At 43.4% G+C, this 17,021-nt stretch overlaps 9 non-coding genes across 9 annotated transcripts; 8 read left to right on the plus strand and 1 right to left on the minus strand.

The window, feature by feature from the left end:
• Nucleotides 1–9,164: 9,164 nt before the first annotated feature.
• trnar-ccu (transfer RNA arginine (anticodon CCU)) lies at nucleotides 9,165–9,237 on the minus strand. The gene has a single exon. It is a non-coding gene; the product is annotated as a tRNA-Arg (tRNA).
• Nucleotides 9,238–11,509: 2,272 nt separating this feature from the next.
• Nucleotides 11,510–11,582, plus strand: trnam-cau (transfer RNA methionine (anticodon CAU)). Its single transcript has one exon. It is a non-coding gene; the product is annotated as a tRNA-Met (tRNA).
• A 620-nt stretch (nucleotides 11,583–12,202) lies between these two features.
• Nucleotides 12,203–12,275, plus strand: trnam-cau (transfer RNA methionine (anticodon CAU)). Its single transcript has one exon. It is a non-coding gene; the product is annotated as a tRNA-Met (tRNA).
• Nucleotides 12,276–12,735: 460 nt separating this feature from the next.
• On the plus strand, nucleotides 12,736–12,808 carry trnam-cau (transfer RNA methionine (anticodon CAU)). The gene has a single exon. It is a non-coding gene; the product is annotated as a tRNA-Met (tRNA).
• A 427-nt stretch (nucleotides 12,809–13,235) lies between these two features.
• trnay-gua (transfer RNA tyrosine (anticodon GUA)) lies at nucleotides 13,236–13,324 on the plus strand. The gene is given in 2 exon segments: nucleotides 13,236–13,272; nucleotides 13,289–13,324. It is a non-coding gene; the product is annotated as a tRNA-Tyr (tRNA).
• Nucleotides 13,325–14,615: 1,291 nt separating this feature from the next.
• trnay-gua (transfer RNA tyrosine (anticodon GUA)) lies at nucleotides 14,616–14,704 on the plus strand. The gene is given in 2 exon segments: nucleotides 14,616–14,652; nucleotides 14,669–14,704. It is a non-coding gene; the product is annotated as a tRNA-Tyr (tRNA).
• Nucleotides 14,705–14,818: 114 nt separating this feature from the next.
• Nucleotides 14,819–14,891, plus strand: trnar-acg (transfer RNA arginine (anticodon ACG)). The gene has a single exon. It is a non-coding gene; the product is annotated as a tRNA-Arg (tRNA).
• A 1,100-nt stretch (nucleotides 14,892–15,991) lies between these two features.
• trnay-gua (transfer RNA tyrosine (anticodon GUA)) lies at nucleotides 15,992–16,080 on the plus strand. The gene is given in 2 exon segments: nucleotides 15,992–16,028; nucleotides 16,045–16,080. It is a non-coding gene; the product is annotated as a tRNA-Tyr (tRNA).
• Nucleotides 16,081–16,194: 114 nt separating this feature from the next.
• trnar-acg (transfer RNA arginine (anticodon ACG)) lies at nucleotides 16,195–16,267 on the plus strand. The gene has a single exon. It is a non-coding gene; the product is annotated as a tRNA-Arg (tRNA).
• Nucleotides 16,268–17,021: the final 754 nt, after the last annotated feature.

The raw sequence follows: 17,021 nt of genomic DNA on the forward strand, positions 1-17,021 counted from the left end.
TATGCAGGTTCACAGATGTACTGATGAAAAACATAAAACGCAACTATATTTCAACGTTATCTTTTTATTACACACACACACACACACACACACACACATATACATATTCATGAAAAAGCATAAAAAAAAAAAAAGTTAGATGGTATAACAACATCACACATGATTACATCACTAGTCTAAACATTTATAAAATGAGTCAGTGAAAAAAATAAAAGAAGTTATAACCCTCTCCTTCAACCCTCCCAAAACTTTGTCATGGTTTGAAGCTGCTGCATTTTCTCTGCATCCTCTCCAATCAACTGCTCGTACATATCCTGAATAGGAGTATAGATTTGTTTCATCAGCGTCAGTTCATACAAGTAAGCTTCTGCCACAGCCCTGACTCTCCCATCGTCTTCACGAATCCTGCGCGCAGTCAGAAGATGCTGAATAGAAGCAACGAATCGTTGATTATAAAGTTCACGCATCAGTCTATAGTAGTTGGTATGGAAGAAATCATCCTCCACCACATCCTTACACTGATGTTGCCGTAAACTGGGATGGTCCACGCTGCACCCGTAGCAACATTCCACCATGAATTTTTTGATGGTCTCATTCAAGAGATGCAACACGGCAATTTTTACAACTTTGATGAAGCCTGCGTGCACCCACCCATCAAATTCATCCTCGCCCTCTCCTCTTCCATCCACGTCCTCCGCTCCACGGTCATCCTGAGTGCCTGCCGATGCACCCTGGCCTGATGGAAGTTGGGAGTCCTCCTGCTCGTCAAACTCAACTTCCTCTGGTGTTATGGCCATGGTGTTGATGCTTGATCCTACCCGGTAGAGCGTTAAGACGCAGTCATCAGGTGCCGTGGGGGAGAACTCAATCTCGAGAGAAGAGGAGGAGGAGGAGAAGTTTTCGGGTGAAGGCGACGGTGAAGGAGGGTGATACGGTTCCATGCTGTATCTACCAGTGTCTGGTGATCCAGACTGCGGTGATGCTGTCGGGCTCCCAGGCTGCACCAAGATCGTCGGAGAAGTCTCCAGTGAACTGCATTCAGGGATCTCCCCTGACATTGTCTTCTGCGCATTAGTTCTCATCCTGTTCCTTGTCTCGATCGCTGGGTAAGAGTGTGTGATGGAGTGTCTCTTTTATAAACCTGGAGGAATGGGTGTGGTTAATGTTTGGGGGGTGGAGGATGATGAGGTAACACCTCATTGGAGGCGTGTCTATAGAGCCAGAGTCTTCTTGACTGCCAGAATTTCAACCCAATTCTGACAGCTCCGGAAGAGCAAGGAAATTCGATCCGCTATTTCTTTCATCTTGTCCACCCATGCAGCTCGAGGTATTGCTAGCACCCTCCTAAACACACCACAGTCTGAGTTAAAACACTCAAGAACAAAAAGATCAGCGTCATCCTTCTCATTAGGTTTCCGGTAGCTTGCACGAAAGAACCAGCGACCAGTGACGGCTGTTCTCGATTGCCACACCGCATTGAAAGCCATCCTTCTTTGGGCTAGCTCGATGTCATTTAGAGGTGTCATCAATCTCGGGCGTTTAGCTGCAGATGCCCCCTTGATTTCTCCAGGGTCTTCCTTCACGGTTGTCGCATTCTCAGATGGATCCAAACCTCCAGGAGAACGGGGGGTTGCTAGCTTCAACACTCCCCAGTCGTTGGAGGTTAGCGTGCCCACACTGGTCAGGGGTCCCAGCTTCTCATCATCCGCATCGAGCTGATACAGACAGAGGTCGCCTGTTTCATACTTGAACACATACCCCCATTTTCCTTGCATTCCATAGGACTCCAACGACCATTCTTGATGTAGAGATTCAGGCGGGGGTTGCTGGGTCCTGCACAAGAACACCATACTCCTTTTCGGTGCATTTGGTATCAGTGGAGGATCTTGATATATCGTTACCGGTGTCTCACAAATGAGAGAGCGCCGAGTAAATAAACGCTCCGCCGCTTGGGAAGATTTCTCTTCTTCTTCTTTAACCGCACGGCTCCTTGTCCTACTCATTGTGAATCAGCTATCTTTCACAACGTTGTCGCTCTCTACACGTAGACCCCGTCTGGGTTTTTATCCATTACCAAAACCCCACCCTCCTGTCATCTCATTGGTTCTTAAAGTCATGGGGACAATTTACATATAACTATGTTTTTTCATTCTATCTCATTGTACTAATAACGACCCCTTTGAAGCCAAATGTAGAAAAACCAAATGTCTGACCATTCGCTGACACCCGCTGTGAGAATCAAATACTGTGAATACAAACCCCCCTAAACCACCCCCTCTGCCACATGATATAGCTAACCCTTTGACGTACCCGGAAATACGTACATCAAAGTACATCAAAGGTCACACGTCAAAGGTCACACGTCATTTATTGCCTCTCATAAATGACGTTTTTATTACCGTCCTCATAAATAACACTTTTATTACCCCTAGCTAACCCTTTGATGTGCCCGGGAATACGTACATCAAAGGTCACACGTCATTTATTGCCTCTCATAAATGACAGTTTTATTACCCCCCTCATAAATCACACTTTTATTACCCCCCATAAATCTTTTTTTGACACAAAGTATCCTATACCTCTCTCTTGTTTTCATGACTTTTCCTGAGTTAGATTCAAAGCATTATTCTGTGGGGATGGAAGCAGAAATTTCACCCCCACAGGAGCAGCCGTGGGAGGGAAAATGTTTTGTCTCGTGAATTTAGTGAATAAAGTCTCTTTTAGTCGTCTTGTGGAAAGCTGCAGTTCTCAGTCACAGCTGCGTCAAAGTCAGAGCTGGACTGGATGAAAGCAGCTGAAAATGTTTCTAAGAGTTCTGTCAAATGTGTGTCTAAAGAAGGTCGATGAAACTATGGTGACTAAGAAATATAAGCAGGTTGATATCAGGTTCTTGGAGCTGCAAGATCATCTCTGGGTTCAGTAAAAAATCTTGCAAATCATTCTTTGAATCTTATGAAAAGCAGCAGAAAGGCCTCTGAAAAGAAGACTGAGTAACATCAGCCAACCTAGAAGTAAAACCATAATTACATCTGGAGACACATTATGGATTCTCCCGAAGAGGAAAAAAAGTGTTTGTCCTATCCTCTCCACACCAGATGCAGTTCTTGTGCAGGCTCGGTTCGTCCAAAGCTTCACTCTTCTTCTGGTGCTGTCAATCGCAGCTTTGATATTGCTGCAGAACAGGTGGGACTTTCTGATGATCCAACCATTCTGATCTTCATGCAGAGCCAAGCTGCTTCTGGACAAACCATCCTCATTGCTTGCATCGGCTGCTGGGTCTCTCATCGTATCAACACCTGCAAGAACATCCCAACGTTCTCCATGCTGGACTTCTGGAACTGTTTGTTTGGCGGTTAAATTGTGGCCACTGGTTGAAGGAGAGTCATCCTCAGCAGCTGGAACTTTAGTTTGAACTGTAGGTGAAACAGCTCCTCCTTTAGGGGGCTTTGGTGTCTCTGTGTCCTCTGATTCATTACTTTTTTCTTCTTTCTGAACTACAGGTTGAGAATCTCTGACATCTGCAGAACGTCTCAGATTCTCATTATCTAAATGCCACCTGTGCATCACATAAGGATCATCAGGTGTCTCATGAGATAAGCAGTCCGGTCCTCTTGAAATGGCAGATTTCTGATGCAGCTTTCTTAATCCTCTGAAGGCTCCTTCTTTAAAATGTGTTGGAGCTGCAGGCTGGTTCCTGTCTTCTTGATGCTGGACTTCTGGAACTGTTTGTTTGGTAGGAGATTTGTGGCCACTGGTTGAAGGAGAGTCATCCTCAACATCCTTAAACAGACCTTCTGTTCCTGTGGAAGAAGCATTGTCCTGATACCGCTTTATGAGTCGTGCAACTTCAGGGTTGAGGATCGGTACGGGTGGATGGGGATTGAAAAGTCCGAGACCTCTTGCAATCCGGTGAGAAGCACAAGCAAACAATCCTAACATGTTTCCAGATTCAGTTAAAGTGATAATAATTATGTTCCTGTTCAGTAGTCAAAGTTTGCAAACTGATCAATACTTCTGTGTTCGGTGGACAGACCAACAGCTGAAATGAGACTTTATCAAATCAAATCAAATCAAATTTATTTGTATAGCACATTTCATGTACAAACAGTTCAAAGTGCTTTATATAAAATAAAAGCATTGCAGCAGGGAGTGCAAGAAGCATTAAAAATACATAAAAGAATATAAAGAGAAACAAATAAAATCATTTAAATGAATTTAAAAACAGGCAACAGTCTAGATAAGTTAAAAGATATTTCATGCATAGACACATGAGAAAAGAAATGTCTTTAACCTGGATTTAAAAATGTCTCCATTTGGTGAAAGTTTAATCTCCACTGGCAGTTTGTTCCACTTGTTTGGAGCGTAACAGCTAAATGCTGCTTCTCCATGTTTAGTCTGGACTCTGGACTGGACCAGCTGACCTGAGTCCTTGGATCTAAGAGCTCTGCTGGCTTTATATTCTCTGAACACATCACAGATGTATTTTGGGCCTAAACCGTTCTGGGATTTGTAAACCATCAGCAGGCTTTTAAAATCTACTCTGTGACTGACTGGAAGCCAGTGTAAAGATTTTAAAACTGGTGTGATGTGTTCAGATCTCTTAGTCCGGGTTAAAACTCCAGCAGCAGCGTTCTGGATGAGCTGCAGATTTTTAATGCTCTTTTTGGGAAGTCCAGTTAAAAGAGCGTTACAGTAATCGAGTCTACTGGAGATGAATGCATGGATGAGTTTCTCCTGGTCTTTTTGGGAGAGGAAACCTTTAATTCTGTTGATGTTTCTGAGGTGGTAAAAAGCTGCCTTGGTGACAGCTTTGATGTGGCTGCTGAAAGTCAGATCTGAGTCTATCAACACTCCGAGGTTATGAACTTGGTCAGTGATTGTAAGGTCCCGAGTCTCAAGATATTTACCAACGCTGACCCTCTTCTCTTTGCTACCAAACAGAATGATCTCAGTTTTGTCTTCATTTAATTGTAGAAAATTCTCTCTCATCCAGGTGTTTACTTCCTCCAGACACTGACACAGTATGTCTGCTGGGCTGCAGTCGTCCGGTGACAGAGACACATAAAGTTGTGTATCGTCTGCATAACTGTGATAATTGATGTTAAAGTTCTGCAATATCTGACCCAAAGATATTTGGGGACAGACGTCTTTAGAAAGAAACCTACGTCACAGATGAGTGCCTTTGTTACGTCAGAGCAAGCAGAGTTCTTCAAAGCGCGTGACGTTGCCTAGCAACGGCAAGCATGAAACGCGAACGTGCGGAGCAGGACGCGTGTATCCTTTTTCCAACCCAGTTTAGACAAAACCACGCCCACCTCCGCAGTACGGAAGCCTAGTCGGGAAGCGAGAGACTGACCCAATAGAAACTAGTACGAGAACGCGCAGCGCAAAGTCTCTACCATCCACCAGCTCTGTAATGTCGTCATTTAGCCTGTGTACTTACTTATGTTGCCAGTGGCTTAGGTATTAATGGCTGTGTACTGAACAGCAAATTTACATTCTTACACTGTTATACAAGCTGCACAGTCACTACTTTACATTGTAGCAAAGTGTCATTTCTTAAGGATTGTCCCATGAAAAGACTGCGGTCACGCCATCTGCGCTTCGGAGAGGCACGGTCGCGCGTACGGTAAAGCGTGTGCGCAGATTTATGGTGCATTCAAGTGCACCCCGTAAACTCAGAAATCTATATCGAAGTTGATTTTTCATTTGTTGGAATACATACACCTGTCATTACTTGGTGGTTTTACACTCTTTTTAATGATTAAAACAAAATGATAGAACCAAACCAAAATGTTCTCTGCCGACTCCACCAGATTCTTGTTCTACATGTCATAGGGAGTCGTTTCTCTCCACAGTCGCCTCAGGCACGTCGCTCAGGCCGGGAGATTGGACCGAAAAACAAAAAGTTTTCAGTGCAATCTGTTGGTTTTCTTAGCTAGGAAATTGTTTTTGAATTGGCTCTATATGAACGAATTGGATTATTTTATGAATTATGATTATTATTAATTAATTGAATTCCAATTGGCTTGAATTGGACTTACTATCTAAGTGCCTTGAGATGACATTTGTTGTATTTGGCGCTATATAAATAAAAATGAATTGAATTGAATTGAATGTCCCCAGCTACCTCTGTGGTGATTTTCAAGTTATTTCACTGCATCATTGTTTAATAATCTGATGCTGAAATCGTCGGTGACATCCTCCCATTTCTATATATCAGTCTTCTTCTTTCCTTTTGCATAATGTGGTTTCATTTCACCATTTTTGCCTTTTACTTGCTTGATGTCCTTGTGTGTGTGTGTGTGTGTGTGTGTGTGTGTGTGTGTGTGTGTGTGTGTGTGTGTGTGTGTGTGTGTGTGTGACCATATTCCTTATTGGACATCCAGCCCACCTGCACCTGTCAGGGGGGTGTAGGGGAGGTGAAGGTAGGACACGGATGCAGACTTCAAAATAGAAAACTGGGTTTATTAACAAAAACAAAGTACAAACAAAAAGCATGTCTGAGCCGGATTAAAAAAACTACTGTGGAAAAAATAAACAAGGAACTTGGCATGGCAATAAATAAATAAATACTTAACTAGAAGATGACGGGGAACATGAGGAACAACGGGAAGCAAGGCAGGCAGGTCAGGGGGGTATTCCTTGAAAGTAGCTAAAGAAAGCCAGGCTATAGCCAGAAATCATTGCTTGAACTAGCGCCATCTCCCAATTAAGCCTCAAGTCGTTCCTCAAAGACATTTTAGCTGCATCTCGGTGAGGATAATCCAAGCGAGGCTTACATAGCCTGGCTAAGCGCGAGTGCACGAGGAACGTAAGAAGCCCTGACGAGTGGATGGTGGAAAAACGGAGATCTGTGTGAAAACGAGAGCAAGACAAGCGCTGTTATTTTTTCGGCAGCTGAACAAATAATGCTGATGGAGCTGTATGAGGATTTTAAAAGTTTCATCACCAGAAATGGTAATACAGCTGCGATCAATAAAGCGAAGAAACGGCATGGCCAGGCTAACTGCTGACAGACTAAATGCGTAAGTTATGAAAGTTTCATACCATTGACATTCATTTTACTGTCCTCATGTATTTATGCTCTCTTCTTGGTGTTATAATGTGTTTACATAAAGCTTGCTGAATTGTCTCTGTATGAGATGTACAGTACAAATATACTGGCCCTGCTCACTTTATTAATAACCCAATAATCGACACGCATCATCATACTTTGTGACTATATTATCGTGAGTGTGTGACCCACATATTATTTTTTCACTGTCACATCTCAACAGGAGCTATCTTAACAGCCAAAAGCGTACCTGGCAGCAGGTGAAGGTAAAGTACAGGAAAATATTTCAGAGTGGTAAGTAGCCTTTGAAGAAATGTGTTTGTCCAATAAAGAGAGCACCAAACTAGATATGGAAGAAACTGAAAATAAAAAAGATCAAGCTAGAGATTATGAAACTGGAGAGGGATGTTAGTATAAATTCAGATAAAGGAGAATTTCGTGTTGTGAACTGTATTTAATTCTGTTTTCTCTCCACAGCTTGAGAAACATGTAATAATTAAACAGTTCAACACAACTTGAACTCAAACTTGTCATTATTGTACGGTTCATGCAACGTGTTAGAAATGTGTTTTTTACATTTATATTCACAGTGGGGTGCCATCACCTAACGTGTAGAAGGTTATAAATCATCTCTGTCCATTTAGCCTTCTTACACTTGCTCTGACTTAAACTGCTACTGTGTCAATGCTAACTTATGAAAAGAAGTTCTAAGTCAAAGGTCACAACAATAAGGATCAAAGGAAATATGTGTCCCTGTATAGGTCCCTCACTGTGTCAGGAGAAACTGAGTCCTTTCAGGCACTGGAACTCAATGAAGAAAAGACTTGAGCCTGAAAAGTTGTCCACAAGACAAAATGTATAAAATATGAAGTATACTATTAATTTAAGATGGCTCTGTCAGAAGTCAGCCATGGTGCCTGAGAACTTTAAGCAATGAACCTGTATTTAATTTGGCCAAAGGTAATTTCTATCCGTGCCCTTGTTTTAGCATGTGCATGTGCATGTGCATGTGCATGTGCATGTGCATGTGCATCAGTGTTAATTTCGTCAGCTTTTTTTAATTTAGTCTTAGTCTTAGTCACAATGTCGAAAATCAATTTTAGTCTTAGTCATATTTAGTCATTGCCTTTCCAATTTAGTCTTAGTCTTAGTCATAATGACGAAAATCAATTTTAGTCTTAGTCAAATTTTAGTCATTTTAGTCATTTTAGTCAACACTGACTGTACATAATAGAACTTCTCTACACACGGCGGCATGATCAATCATTATCATGCAGGTTGTTTTGTTGTCCTTGTTGTAAACGAAATGGCTCCAGCTCCAACAAACCATATACCGGCAGGTGAGCTAAATGCTACAACTAGCATGCACATGGCGAGTTACACATCAAAGCAACAGAAGCTACGGCTGCAGCAACCTGAATACATTACATGAACAATATATACAGCCATACTCACGTTTCATTTACGCACACACCACTTGCCGGGACATTAATCAACAGCTCGATCTTCACTCTGTCGACTCAGGGCACACACCTGTTCTAACCGAGCACCGACAGTTACGCTACATGACCAGCAGGGGGCCGCTCCGCTCTGAACTGACCAACACAACTTTGGAGCCTTTTCTACATCAAGAAACACTTATATTAACAATTACAAATTACAAACTAATTATAAACAATTAAATTTGTTAATGTCCATTCGTCCATGGCTTGTAAATTTCGTCTTGTCTTAGTCTCGTTAACGAAAATAATTTTTTATTCTCGTCATATTTTTATTTTCTGGAAGCATTTTTGTGCGTCATTGTCTCGTCATCGTCACGGGTAAAAGGGGCGTTAACGAAATATTTTCGTCATCGTCCTAGTTGACAAAATTAACACTGATGTGCATGTTAGCCACGTTTATGAAACGGAACTCTCGCTAAATTTAGCCAGAAGTAGCGAGATAAGCCAGGCTTTCTGCTAAGCCAGCTTCGAGGAATGCCCACTAGGTTTTTTTAATGAGAGATGTTGAGTTTGATTTGAAAAGTTATACATAGCAGAGAACGGTTTTTGTCCATCGAGCTCTGGGTTAAGGGCCCAGCACGCTTCTGCTGCGCCACTCTGCTACACACCTCAGATGGGACTCGAACCCACAATCCCTGGCTTAGGAGGCCAGTGCCTTATCCATTAGGCCACTGAGGCGCTTCTGCTGCGCCACTCTGCTACACACCTCTGATGGGGCTCATACCCACTATTTGTTTTTAGTGAGAGATGTTGAGTTTGATTTGAAAATGTATACATTGCAGAGGATGGTTTCGGTCCATCGACCTCTGAGTTATGGGCCCAGCACCCTTCTGCTGCGTCACTCTGCTACACACCTCAGATGGGACTCGAACCCACAATCCCTGGCTTAGGAAGCAGGTGCCTTATCCATGTGACTATTCAAAATAATAAGCTCAACAAAAAGAAATCGGGTAAACGATCCTCTGATCCATTTAACAAAAGTGAAAGATTTCAGTCTTTTGACACAATAATTCTTTTTTCTCACTTATATCAGAAAAGTGGACTTTGGAGGACACTCATGTGCACACCAAACTAGTTGGAATTAAGAGTGTGAAGAAAGGGTTTCAGAGTTGGTCAAGTGTCAATTGTGATGTTGCTGAATGTTACATCATCTTTTCCAGGTTTTTTTAGTGAGAGATGTTGAGTTTGATTTGAAAATTGATACATAGCAGAGGATGGTTTCGGTCCATCGACCTCTGGATTAGGGGCCCAGCACGCTTCTGCTGCGCCACTCTGCTATCCATCCATTAATTTGGCACACGATTTTCATCTTCTGTTGTTAGGATGTTTATACTTTGGGTGTGGCGGTGTGTGAAAACCCTCCCTTTAGAAGAGCTAAAAAACACATAGCATATGCAGCCTTGCGACTCATTAAAAAGGCACTATTTCTCATTGGGGCCTGTTTGATACTTTGACCCCTTTTATGCTCTTTAAATGGGCAGACCTTCTGCATTTGTGCTGTTTGATGCTTTTGGACCTTTGATACCGGACAGAGGCCTGTGGACAAATTTTTTTTTTTAAAGTTTAAGCGATCTAAGTTGAAAGTGGGATATTTTTTGAGCAATGCAAACTTTTTCTGTTGGGGGGTTTCCGTGACGCTGATTCGAACCAGGATTGCTGCGACCACAACGCAGAGTACTAACCACTATACAATCACAGCCTGTTGTGGGTTTTTGTTACAGCCTCGTTTTGAGGGTGAAGTAAGTAGTCCGGCTAGTTGGCTGGGGCTTCACATATAAAGCGTTTTTCTTCTCTAAAGAATATGCATTCAAAAGAGTAATACATTTCTATCACAAAATCGTATCTTGCGAAAAAGTTACACCTCACAATCGCTTGGCACTAGGTTGCAGTATCAATGCGCGCTGCCGCCTGGCGACAGCTGCGCCTGTTTCACGGTGTTTACTGCTCGGAAAGTTAACATCATCATGTCTGACTACGACACCGATGATGAAGACATCCCTTTTACCACAGAGCTAAAGAGATATCTTTATGAACCAGAATATACAGATGCCGAACTTCCCCAGATGGAGTTAGAACGTGCAGAGAGAGAGGAGGGACAGAGAAGTGGTCCCAGCTGAAGTTGGAGCTGCAGCTGTGAGACACAGGGTGACCGCCGACAAATGGTGGTGCACTTGTTCGAAGCGCCCAATAATGCCAACGGAGGTGGAGAGCTGGCCTGGGTCGCTTCTTCCAGTTAATTTTGGGAACGTGGAAAAAGGTCTGCAAGACACCAGCATTCAGGATTGCGGGGAAGTCTTTATGATTTGTGATGCAGACAGAAGCTGGTACACTGGCCTCTTCATCAATTGAAAGGTATTGCATCTGTGGCATGATGAGTTCCCATTCGTGGCAGCAGTAGCTCTCCATCATATTTACATTTTGCAGGCCTCGTTGGCGCAGTTTGCAGAACATCAGTCTCATAATCAGAAGGTCCTGAGTTCAACCCTCACACAGGGCAGGTGTTTTGATGTGTTTATAGCACTTCACCTCAGTTACAGCTTGAAACTTGCTGGGCACAGGTGGCTCCGATTGCTCTCTGTTGGAGCTGCAGAAAGCCCACTTGGAAGCTCAGTCATTCCAAAGTGTAGAATACGCTGTGTGACAAAAGCACCTTTGCAGACTCTCCTTCTCTTGACATAGACTGACATGGGACAATTCAGTCAAGTTTATCCCACGTGAAACTACCTCTTTTGTAACTTTCCATAAACTTTCAAAATGAGAAGGAAAGCCAGATAAAGAAACTTGTGAGTTGATTGTTTTACCTCTAATCCAGACAACAGGTCTTTTGAACAAGTAGCTACGTGCTCAACAGGCCATGTCATCACATATTTTAGCAAAGTCTGCAGGACCAATGAATGGGTGTGGGAAAGTGAGCCGAGGCTGACAATACATGCATGTTTATGTTTTGCAGGCCTCGTTGGCGCAGTAGGCAGCGTGTCAGTCTCATAATCTGAAGGTCGTGAGTTTGACCCTCACACGGGGCAAGTGTTTTGATGTGGTGTTTATAGCACTTCACCTCTGTTACAGCTGGAAACTTGCTGGGCACAGGTGGCTCCGATTGCTCTCTGTTGGAGCTGCAGAAAGCCCACTCGGAAGCTCAGTCACTCCAAAGTGTGGAAGGTGTTAAACACAAGTTATGGGGCTTCGAACCATCTCTCTTTTTGAAAAGCATTGCAATCAGATCTTTGTTCGCCTTTGTCGCCTGGTGTCAAACCCAAGTTATGGGGTTTCGAACCATCTCTTTTTTTTAAAAGCATTGCAATCAGATCTTTGTCGCCTTTTGTCAAACCCAAGTTATGGGGATTCGAACCATCGCTCTTTTAGAGATGCCTTGCAATCAGATATTTGTCACCTTTCAGTTTCTCCTTCCTTTATTATCTACTTAAACTTGTCATGTCAGACACATTTTTCTTCGGTTTTGCCGTTCTCGCCCCCCATAGTTTAGAAGATCTCATTTCCTACCATCCACTTATTTGATTGCCATGCAATCCATGTGAGCTGGGCAAGTGGGCATCACATACCTTTAGCAAAGTCTGCAGGACCAATGAATGGGTGTGTGAAAGTGAGCCTAGGCTGACAATGCATGCATATTTATGGTTTGCAGGCCTCGTTGGCGCAGTAGGCAGTGCGTCAGTCTCATAATCTGAAGGTCGTGAGTTTGACCCTCACACGGGGCAGTTGTTTTGATGTGGTGTTTATAGCACTTCACCTCAGTTACAGCTGGAAACTTGCTGGGCACAGGTGCCTCCGATTATTCTCTGTTGGAGCTGCAGAAAGCCCACTCGGAAGCTCAGTCACTCCAAAGTGTGGAAGGTATCAAACACAAGTTATGGGGATTCACACCATCGCTCTTTTAGAGATGCCTTGCAATCAGATATTTGTCGCCTTTCAGTTTTTGCTTCCTTTATTATCTACTTAAACTTGTCATGTCAGACACATTTTTCTTCGGTTTTGCCGTTCTCGCCCCCCATAGTTTAGAAGATCTTATTTCCTACCATCCACTTATTTGATTGCCATGCAATCCATGTGAGCTGGGCAAGTGGGCATCACATACCTTTAGCAAAGTCTGCAGGACCAATGAATGGGTGTGTGAAAGTGAGCCTAGGCTGACAATGCATGCATATTTATGTTTTACAGGCCTCGTTGGCGCAGTAGGCAGCGCGTCAGTCTCATAATCTGAAGGTCGTGAGTTCGACCCTCACACGGGGCAGGTGTTTTGATGTGGTGTTTATAGCACTTCACCTAAGTTACAGCTGGAAACTTGCTGGGCACAGGTGCCTCCGATTATTCTCTGTTGGAGCTGCAGAAAGCCCACTCGGAAGCTCAGTCACTCCAAAGTGTGGAAGGTATCAAACACAAGTTATGGGGATTCACACCATCGCTCTTTTAGAGATGCCTTGCAATCAGATATTTGTCACCTTTCAGTTTTTGCTTCCTGTATTATCTACTTAAACTTGTCATGTCAGACACATTTTTCTTCGGTTTTGCCGTTCTCGCCCCCCATAGTTTAGAAGCCCCTGGCTCCCTTCCATAACTCATTTGGTACAGCAGAGAACTGCAGGTGTCCCATGATACGCATTTTAAGCCTGGTTACATGCATTCATACAGGATTCATGAAAAGGATGTGGGCTTTGCTCCCTTCGATAGCTCAGTTGGTAGAGCGGAGGACTGTAGGTGCCCAACAACAGTTATCCTTAGGTCGCTGGTTCAATTCCGGCTCGAAGGATGTGCCAAGCTTTTGTATACAGAGGCTCTTTTGGCCAACTCTGTCAATCCTTTCAAAGCTTTTGGAATATGCTGTTTTACGAAAGACTGTTCCACTCTCTATCGAACTAGCTAAGGGCTAGTGGCCCAATGGATAACGCGTCTGACTACGGATCAGAAGATTCTAGGTTCAACTCCTGGCTAGCTCGGCACGCTGGTTTTAGTCTCTCACTTCTCCCACTGCTATAGAACTGGATCGCTTTAAACCTTCTACTCCCTGGGTATCCCAGCTCACTTATGCCCCAAAGATACCTCACAGTGTGTCGCCTTGCAACACATGTGGCTGACCCCACACCGTAAGGAAAGCTCGTCTTCCTCTATATCTCTGCTGTCAATGATTTTGCTCCAAACACAAAAAAAAAACATGGCTGCCAGCCACATGCCGCAGAACTACATATGCTATCCTTGGGATACGAAGTTGTTTGGGATCACATCAAAGCCACACACGACAACAACCCACAGCCGGCCGTGATCGTATAGTGGTTAGTACTCTGCGTTGTGGTCGCAACAACCCCGGTTTGAATCCGGGTCACGGCAACCCCCCGACCGAATATGTTTGCATCGCTGAAAAAAGATCCCACTTTCAACTTAGATTTCTTAAACTTTTAAAAAAATTATTTTGTCTACAGGCCTCTGTCCCGTATCAAAGGTCTGAAAGAATCAAACAGCACACATGCAGAAGGTCTGCCCATTTAAAGAGCATAAAAGGGGTCAAAGTATCAAACAGGCCCCAATGAGAAATAGTGCCTTTTTAATGAGTCGCCAAGGCCGCATATGTTCTGTGTTTTTTAGCTCTTCTACAGGGAGGGTTTTCACACACCGTCACACCCAAAGTATAAACATCCTAACAACAGAAGATGAAAATCATGTGCCAAAAGAATGGATGGATAGACCTGACAAAAAAGAACCAAAACAAAAAGGCTGGACTTTTGCGCTGGACAATGTGATGGTATATTGAGCATCAATATCTGTGTTGGACGATGTGGAGACTTTCCAAGATAGATGCCAGATATGTTTTTGTAAGGACTAAATGCATGATAGAAACTGGGGCTGATTTGATCTGAAACGCATCTGAAACTGATGGTTTGTCATCACTTTTTGTGTTTATTTAACTGATAAACAGGCCCAAGCCCCTGGCTCCCTTCCATAACTCATTTGGTACAGCAGAGAACTGCAGGTGTCCCATGATACGCATTTTAAGCCTGGTTACATGCATTCATACAGGATTCATGAAAAGGATGTGGGCTTTGCTCCCTTCGATAGCTCAGTTGGTAGAGCGGAGGACTGTAGGTGCCCAACAACAGTTATCCTTAGGTCGCTGGTTCAATTCCGGCTCGAAGGATGTGCCAAGCTTTTGTATACAGAGGCTCTTTTGGCCAACTCTGTCAATCCTTTCAAAGCTTTTGGAATATGCTGTTTTACGAAGGACTGTTCCACTCTCTATCGAACTTGCTAAGGGCTAGTGGCGCAATGGAAAACGCGTCTGACTACGGATCAGAAGATTCTAGGTTCAACTCCTGCCTAGCTCTCACGCTGGTTTTAGTCTCTCACTTCTCCCACTGCTATAGAACAGGATCGCTTTAAACCTTCTACTCCCTGGGTATCCCAGCTCACTTACGCCCCAAAGATACCTCACAGTGTGTCATCTTGCAACACATGTGGCTGACCCCACACCGTAAGGAAAGCTCGTCTTCCTCTTTATCTCTGCTGTCAATGATTTTGCTTCAAACACAAAAAAAACATGCCTGCCGGCCACATGCCGCAGAGCTACATATGCTATCCTTGGGATACGAAGTTGTTTGGGATCACATCAAAGCCACACACGACAACAACCCACAGCCGGCCGTGATCGTATAGTGGTTAGTACTCTGCGTTGTGGTCGCAACAACCCCGGTTCGAAGCCGGGTCACGGCAACCCCCCGACCGAATTTGTTTGCATCGCTGAAAAAAGATCCCACTTTCAACTTAGATTTCTTAAACTTTTAAAAAAATTATTTTGTCTACAGGCCTCTGTCCCGTATCAAAGGTCTGAAAGAATCAAACAGCACAAATGCAGAAGGTCTGCCCATTTAAAGAGCATAAAAGGGGTCAAAGTATCAAACAGGCCCCAATGAGAAATAGTGCCTTTTTAATGAGTCGCCAAGGCCGCATATGTTCTGTGTTTTTTAGCTCTTCTAAAAGGAGGGTTTTCACACACCGTCACACCCAAAGTATAAACATCCTAACAACAGAAGATGAAAATCGTGTGCCAAAAGAATGGATGGATAGACCTGACAAAAAAAGAACCAAACAAAATGGCTGGACTTTTGCTCTGGACAATGTGAGGGTATATTGAGGATCAACATCTGTGTTGGACGATGTGGAGACTTTCCCAGATAGATGCCAGATATGTTGTTGTAACGACTAAATGCATGATAGAAACTGAGGCTGATTTGCTCTGAAACGCATCTGAAACTGATGGTTTGTCATCACTTTTTGTGTTTATTTAACTGATAAACAGGCCCAAGCCCCTGGCTCCCTTCCATAACTCATTTGGTACAGCAGAGAACTGCAGGTGTTCCATATACGCATCTTAAGCCTGGTTACATGCATTCATACAGGATTCATGAAAAGGATGTGGGCTTTGCTCCCTTCGATAGCTCAGTTGGTAGAGCGGAGGACTGTAGGTGCCCAACAACAGTTATCCTTAGGTCGCTGGTTCAATTCCGGCTCGAAGGATGTGTCAAGCTTTTGTATAAAGAGGCTCTTTTGGCCAACTCTGTCAATCCTTTCAAAGCTTTTGGAATATGCTGTTTTACGAAGGACTGTTCCACTCTCAATCTAACTTGCTAAGGGCTAGTGGCGCAATGGATAACGCGTCTGACTACGGATCAGAAGATTCTAGGTTCAACTCCTGGCTAGCTCGGCACACTGGTTTTAGTCTCTCACTTCTCCCACTGCTATAGAACAGGATCGCTTTAAACCTTCTACTCCCTGGGTATCCCAGCTCACTTACGCCCCAAAGATACCTCACAGTGTGTCGTCTTGCAACACATGTGTTTGACCCCACACCGTAAGGAAAGCTCGTCTCTATGGGATCAAATAAGGGTCAGAAAGATTTTGTACTAGTACAATGAAGTTTTGAAGTTGTAAAAGCATTTTGTGCATGTGTAACAAAGTTTTGAAGTTGTAAAAACATTTTGTGCATGTGTAACAAAGTTTTGAGGTTGTAAAAGCATTTTGTGCATGTGTAACAAAGTTTTGAAGTTGTAAAAACATTTTGTGCATGTGTAACAAAGTTTTGAAGTTGTAAAAACATTTTGTGCACGTGTAACAAAGTTTTGAAGTTTTAAAAATAGTTTGTGTATGTGTAACAAAGTTTTGAAGTTGTAAAAACATTTTGTGCATGTGTAAAACTAAATCCTACTGACACAAATTTCCCACCTTCAAGTACGACCCTGAAGTTACAAGTTTACAAAACTCAAGTTACGAGTACGAATTTTGACCCGGTTTTGACGCCTGAGTGAATAGCCAATCAGCACGTTGCTTACTGACTTGCCAATCAACCCGGTGCCCACCCACGTGCCAACCAACCATCCAATCAAGGAGCAGCAATTTCTGTCGGCCAGGATCTGAACGCCAACGACACTCAGTGGGCACACGTTGGTACTGATGGAGGA

This window comes from Odontesthes bonariensis, chromosome 8, assembly GCF_027942865.1.
Source record: "Odontesthes bonariensis isolate fOdoBon6 chromosome 8, fOdoBon6.hap1, whole genome shotgun sequence".
Classification (NCBI taxonomy): Eukaryota; Metazoa; Chordata; class Actinopteri; order Atheriniformes; family Atherinopsidae; genus Odontesthes; species Odontesthes bonariensis.